At 38.2% G+C, this 7,400-nt stretch overlaps 1 pseudogene; it reads right to left on the bottom strand.

The window, feature by feature from the left end:
* Positions 1-5,487: 5,487 nt before the first annotated feature.
* LOC116583739 lies at positions 5,488-5,636 on the bottom strand (annotated as a pseudogene).
* Between the last annotated feature and the right edge of the window lie 1,764 nt (positions 5,637-7,400).

The following is a 7,400-nucleotide window of genomic DNA, read 5'->3' as shown; positions in this document are numbered from 1 at the left end:
AAGAGAGATCAGATGGAGCTGTGTATATTACAGTAAAAACTTTGGAATTTATTTTAAGAACCTGGGGAGGTTGACATAATAAGGAGAAAGCAAGCCTACAAAAAGCAGAGGTGTCTATCCTTTATATTTTATAACAAAAAAGAGAGTAATTTCCATTAAAACAAATGATTCCTATTTATATGTGATTATAGACCAAATGGTGCCCAATCCCTAATCATCATTCACTTCCCCATCACTGAGACCTTTACCTCAAATGGGCAGGGTTAGCAATAGGGAATTTGGGTTAGGAAGAAAAAGTTAAGAAAAAGGAGGAAAAAGTTAACATAGCAAGTTTGGTGGTTTTCTCCTTGCGTGTCTCCAAGAGGACCAGCAGAGACCCTTAGGCAAGCCATGAGAATGTATGTGTCAAAGTGTTCTGTATAATAACAAAGGATTCCTGTCTCACATTTAGGTCTTTCATCCATTTTGCGTCTATTTTTGTGTGTGGTGTAAGGAAATGGTCCAGTTTCATTCTTCTGCATGTGGCCGTCCAATTCCTCCAACACCATTTGTTGAAGAGACTGTCTTTTCTCCATTGGACATTCTTTCCTGCTTTGTTGAAGATTCGTTGACCATAGAGTTGAGGGTCCATTTCTGGGTTCTCTATTCTGTTCCATTGATCTATGTGTCTGTTTTTGTGCCAGTACCATACTCTTTTGTTGATTACAGCTTTGTAATAGAGCTTGAAGTCTGGAATTCTGATGCCACCAGATTTGCTTTACTTTTTCAACATTCCTCTGACTATTCAGGGTCTTTTCTGGTTCCATACAAATTTTAGGATTATTTGTTCCAGCTCTGTGAAAAAAGTTGATGGTATTATGATAGGGATTGTATGAAATGTGTAGATTGCTCTAAGTAGCATAGACATTTTCACAATATTTGTTCTTCCAATGCATGAGCAAGGAAAGTTTTTCCATTTCTCTGTGTCTTCCTCAATTTCTTTCATGAGTACTTTATCGTTTTCTGAGTACAGATTCTTTGCCTCTCTGGTTGGATTCATTCCTAGGTATCTTGTGGTTTTGGGTGTAATTGTAAATGGGATCAACTCCTTAATTTCTCTTCCTTCTGTCTTGTTGGTGTATATAAATGCAACTGATTTCTGTGCATTGATTTTATATCCTGCCACTTTACTGAGCTCCTGTATGAGTTCTAGCAGCTTTGGGGTGGAGTCTTTTGGGTTTTCCACATAAAGTATCATATCATCTGCAAAGAGTGATAGTTTGACTTCTTCTTTGCCAATTCAGATGCCCTTTATTTCTTTTCATTGTCTGATTGCTGAGGCCAGGACTTCCAGTACTATGTTGAATAGCAATGATGATAGTGGACATCCCTGCCATGTTCCTGACCGTAGGGGAAAAACCCTCAGTTTTTCCCCACTGAGAATGATATTCGCTATGGGTTTTTCATAGATGGCTTTTATGATATAGAGGTATGTACCCTCTGTCCCTACACTGTGAAAAGTTTTAACCAAAAAAGGATGCTATACTTTGTCAAATGCTTTTTCTGCATCTATTGAGAGTGTTATATGGTTCTTGTCCTTTCTTTTACTAATGTTATGTATCACGTTAATTGATTTGCAGATGTCGAAACAACTTTGCAGCTCAGGAATAAATCCCACTTGGTCATGTTGAATAATTATTTTAATGTACTGTTGGATCCTATTGGCTAGGATTTTGGTGAGAATTTTTGTATCCATGTTCATCAGGGATATTGGTCTGTAACTCTCCTTTTTGATGAGGTTTTGTCTGGTTTTGGGATCAAGGTAATGCTGGTCTCATAAAATGAGTTTGGAAGTTTTCCTTCCATTTCTGTTTTCCAGAACAGTTTCAGGAGAATAGGTATTAATTCTTCTGTAAATGTTTGGTGGAATTTCCCTGGGAAACTATCTGGCCCTGGGCTCTTGTTTGTTGGGAGATTTTTGATTACTGCTTCAACCTTGCTGGTTATGGGTCTGTTCAAGTTTTCTATTTCTTCCTGATTCAGTTTTGGTAGTTTAAACATCTCTAGGAATGCATCCATTTCTTCCAGATTGTCTCATTTGATGGCATATAGTTGCTCATAATATGTTCTTATAATTGTTTGTATTTCTTTGGTGTTGGTTGTGATCTCTCCTCCTTCATTTATGATTTTATTAATTTGAGTCCCTTCTCTTTTCTTTTTAATAAGTCTGGCCAGGGATTTATCAATCTTATTAATTCTTTCAAAGAACCAGCTCCTTGTTTTTTTTGATCTGGTCTACAATCCTTTTGGTTTCTATTTCATTGATTTCTGCTCTGATCTCTTTATTATTTCTCTTCTACTGCTGGGATTAGGCTCTCTTTGCTGTTCTTTCTCCAACTCCTTTAGGTGTAGGGTTAGGTTGTATATTTGGGACTTTTCTTATTTCTTGAGAAAGGCTTATATTGCTATATACTTTCCTCTTAGGACCACCTTTGCTGCATCCCAAAGATATAATACCAATGGACTGATGATTCCTTTGTGTGCACCTAGAGTAATAAGCCATGCCATGCCATCTTGTTAGGATTACATTTGCACAAACACAAAGATAGATGATGCAAACCTGGTTTCGTTGTTGGGGTCAACACTGTTGAGGTCCTGAGTCTCCTGCTCTTGGCCAGTTATCAATAAGATGTACATACGTGACCAGCCCTCCCATCTGTGACCCAACCCCTGAGACTCAAAATGGGCTTTACTGGGCATAGATATTCTATATACATCCTTGGATTTCACTGCTATAAACCATTAAAAGGGAAACTAGAAATTCAATGAAAATGAAAACATAACAACATAACAAAAGCAGTGGAATGCTGCCCAAGCTGTATTTAGAAGAGAATTTATAGCACTAAATTCCTATATAAGAAAAGAAGAAGGGCTTCAGATCAGTGACTCTAGCTTTGATCCTCATGAGCTAGAAACATTAGAAGAAATTAAACTAAAAGTAAGCAGAAGAAAGGAATTATTAAGATAAGGGCAGAAATCAATGAAATAGAAAACATGAAAAAATAGAGAAAATCAATGAACCCCAAAACAGGTGATTTCAAAAGGTCAACAAAATTTAAAAACTTACATCTAGTTATATCTAGTTTCTCTCTCTGACAAATAAATAAACATCTAAAAAATTAAAAATAAATAAATAAAAATTTAAAAAATTTTAAGATGTGGTTCATATATATAATGGAATATTACTCAGCCATCAGAAATGATTAATACCCACCATTTGCATCAAAATAGATGGAACTGGAGGGGATTATACTAACTGAAATAAGTCAAACATTGAAAGACAATTATCATATGGTTTCACTCATATGTGGAACATAATGAACAGCATGGAGGACATTAGGGGAAGGAAGGGAAAACCGAAAGGGGGGAAAGCAGAGGGGGAGACGAACCAGAGAGACTATGGACTCCAGGAAACAATCTGAAGGTTTCAGAGGGGATGCAGTGTGTGGGGATGGGTGAGCCCAGTGATTAGGGAGGGCATGTGTTGTAATGAATACTGGATGTTATACACAAATAATGAATCATGGAACACTACATCAAAAACTAATGATGTACTGTATGGCAACTAACATAAATAAATAAATAAATAAATAAATAAATACACTTTTTGTACCTTAATGGACACTACCAAGAAAGTGGTAAAAGAACCCACGGAAAGGGAGAAGATATGTGCAAATCATGTATCTAATTATAGTTTAGTATCTAAAATGAAAAACTTTCATAATTCAACAAAAACTTAATCCAATTAAAAGGGAGTACTACAGGGACACCTGGGTGGCACAGGTAGTTGAGCAACCCACTCTTGGTTTCCACTCAGGTTCTGATCTCAGAGTTCTGAGATCCAGCCCCACATTGAGCTCTGTGCTCAGCACAGAATCTGCTTGAGATTTTCACTTGAAATTCAGCCATCCCCCCCAGATAAATAAATATTTTTAAAAAGATTTTATTTATTATTTGACAGAGAGAGACACAGTGAGAGAGGGAGCACAAGCAGGAAGAGTGGGAGAGGGAGACGCAGGCTTCCCGTTGAGCAGGGAGCCCAATGCAGGGCTCGATCCCAGGACCCTGGGATCATGACCTGAGCCAAAATTAGATGTTTAACTGACTGAGCCACCCAGGCACCCCTAAATAAATCTTTTTTAAAAAGAATAAATAAATACAAGTGAGTATTACAGGCAGAGATGGATATACTGTGATTATGAAAGGGAGAGAGGTAAATTTTGCAAGAAGACGTACAATTCTAAACTTTTACATACCTAATAAGAAAGCTTCAAAATACATGAAACAAAAACTGATAGAATATAAATGAAAAATAAACATATACACACTTAGAGATTTTAATACACCTTTCAAAAATTGATAGTAAAGTAGACAGAAAATCTTTAAGGATATATAAGACTTGATACTGTCTACCAATTTGGGGTGCCTGGGTGGCTCACTTGGTTAAACATCTGCCTTCGATTAGGTCATGATCCCAGGCTCAAGTCATGATCCCAAGGTCCTAAAATAGAGCCCCACCTCAAGCTCTTTGCTCAGCAGGGAGCCTGCTTCTCCCACTCCCTTGGCCTGCAGGTCTGCCTACTTATGCTCTCTCTGTCAAATAAACAACAACAAAAAAACCCGCTATCTACCAACTTGACCTAATAGAAATTTATAGAACACTCAATGAACAACAGAACATACATTATTTTCACAAGTCCAGATAAGGTTTACCCAAATAGACCATATTCTGGGCCACAAAACAATTTACAACACATTTAAATAGTATTAGAATTATAAAACTTATGTTCTCTGAATCCAATGAAATTAAATTAGATTTTATTGGATTAAATTAAATCAAATCAGTATACCAAAGATTTCTGGAAAATCCCCAAATATTTGAACCTAAATAGCGAACTTTTTTTTAAAAGATTTTATTTATTTATTTGACAGACAGAGATTACAAGCAGGCAGAGAGGCAAGCAGAGAGAGAGGAGGAAGCAGGCTCCCCGCTGAGCAGAGAGCCCGATGCAGGGGCTCGATCCCAGAACCCTGGGACCATGACCTGAGCTGAAGGCAGAGGCTTTAACGCACTGAGCCACCCAGGTACCCTGAACTTTTTTTTTTTTTAAGGTTTTATTTATTTATCAGAGAGAGAGAGGGGGAGAGAGCGAGCACAGGCAGACAGAATGGCAGGCAGAGGCAGAGGGAGAAGCAGGCTCCCTGCTGAGCAAGGAGCCCGATGTGGGACTCGATCCCAGGACGCTGGGATCATGACCTGAGCCGAAGGCAGCTGCTTAACCAACTGAGCCACCCAGGCGTCCCTACCCGGAACTTTTTAAAAAAGATTTTATTTATTTGGGAGAGAGGGAGAGAGATAGGAGAGAGAGCATGTGGGGGGGGGGGTGGGCAGCGGGAAGGGGAAGGAGGTGACGCCCCCCTGATCAGGGAGCCTTGTCGCTGGGCTCCATCCCAGGACCATGGAATCATGACCTGAGCTGAAGGTAGATGCTTAACTGACTGAGCCACCCAGGTGCCCTGAATAACAAATTTTCAATTAGCAATAATCGCGCCTCGGATAAACCTCATTGGCTACGATACTGCCACTGTTTTAAATAACACGCGGGTCAAGGAAGAAATCAAAAAGGGAAATTATAAAGCATCTTGAATGAATATGAAAACAGCAAAAGGGGCTACTGGGTGGCTCAGTCATTAAGTGGCTGCCTTAGGCTCAGGTCATGATCCCAGCGTCCTGGGATCAGGCTCCGTGCTCCAGAGGGAGCCTGCTTCTCCTTCTCCCTCTGCCTGCTGCTCCCCTACTCCCTGCTTGTGCTCCTTGTCAAATAAATAAAATCTTTTTTAAAGAGTAAAGGAAAACAGTAAAAATTGTGGGATGCAGTAAAACCCATAGTTAAAAGAAATTTTATAATAGTAAATACTTGTATTAGAAAACATTAAGGATCTTGAAACAATGACCTCAACTTTCACCTTAAGAAACTAGAAGACAAAGAGCAAATTAAATCTAAGAAAACTTAAATCCAAAGTAAAGATGACAGAAATCAAACACACTGAAAATTAGAAGGAAAAAAAAGAAAGAAAGAAAAGCTGGTTCTTTGAGAATGTCAATAAAATAGATAAACCTCTATAGACAGACTGACCAGGAAAAAAAAAGGAACCAATTAACCAATATTAGAATGGATTAAGAGAAAGAACATAAATTATACATCCTACAAATATCATAGCAGGTAGACTCTAAGAGTCCTTATTTATGCTTGTCTCCTGGTATTCATGCTCCTGTGTGATCCTCTCCTGTTGAGTGTGATCTGAAGTAGTGATTTGCTTCTCATCAACAAAAATACAATAAAGGTAGTGTGATATCACTTCCATGACCAGACTATGACTACCATCTTATTATAGTCTCTCTGTTGCTGACTTTAATAAAGCAAGCTGCCATGTTGGAAAGGCAGCATGGCAAGGAACTGAGGGCAATCTTTTTCCCACAGCCAACAGAAAATCAAGGCCCTCAGTCCAACAACCCACAAAGAACTTAATCCTGCCAACAACCATGTAAGTTTGGAAGTGAATCCTTCCCCCCAGTCAAGTCTTTAGATGAGGCTCTGGCCCTGGGTTATAGCCTTATGAGAGACCCTAAACAGAGGACCCAACTAAGTTATGCCTGGATTCTGGGTCTGCAGAATCTGTGAAATAATAAATGCCTGTTGTTTTAAGAAGCTAAGTTTGCAGTAATTTGTTATGCAGAAATAGATAACTAATACAAGTGTTAAGATAAAGAAATAGTATCAACAACTTCATGCTAATAAATTTGTGAACTTTGATGAAAAGGAAAAATGGACAAACTTCTTAAAATACACAAACTATCAAAACTCATTCAAGAAGAAATCAATAACCTGAATATTCCCATTAATATTATAAAAATTAATTTATAGGGGCATCTTGTTAAGCGTCAGACTCTTGATGTCAGCTCAGGTCATGATCTCAGGGTTGTGAGATGAATCCAGGCATTGGTTGGGCTCCCTGATCAGCAGAGAGTCTGCTTAAGATTCTTTCCCTCTGCCCCCCCCCCACCTCCCTGCTCATGCACCTGCACTCTCTCTCTTTCTCTCAAATTAATAAATAAATCTTTTTAAAAAGCAATTTTCAGTTAAAAACTTTGTCACAAAGAAAACTTTGGGCCCAAATGACTTCACTGGTGAATTCTTCAAGCATTTAAGAAATAATTATAATTCTATACAAACTCTTCCAGAAAATAGAAGATAATAGAGTACTTCCCAACCCATTCAATGAGATAAACATTACTGTGATACCAAAATTAAAGACATTATAAGAAAGAAAACAAAGACCAATACTGCTCAAAAACTTAG

The sequence above is a fragment of the Mustela erminea genome, chromosome X (genome assembly GCF_009829155.1).
Source record: "Mustela erminea isolate mMusErm1 chromosome X, mMusErm1.Pri, whole genome shotgun sequence".
NCBI lineage: Eukaryota > Metazoa > Chordata > Mammalia > Carnivora > Mustelidae > Mustela > Mustela erminea.
Note: the sequence above shows the minus strand (reverse complement) of the source record. Positions and strands in the feature narration are given on the sequence as shown.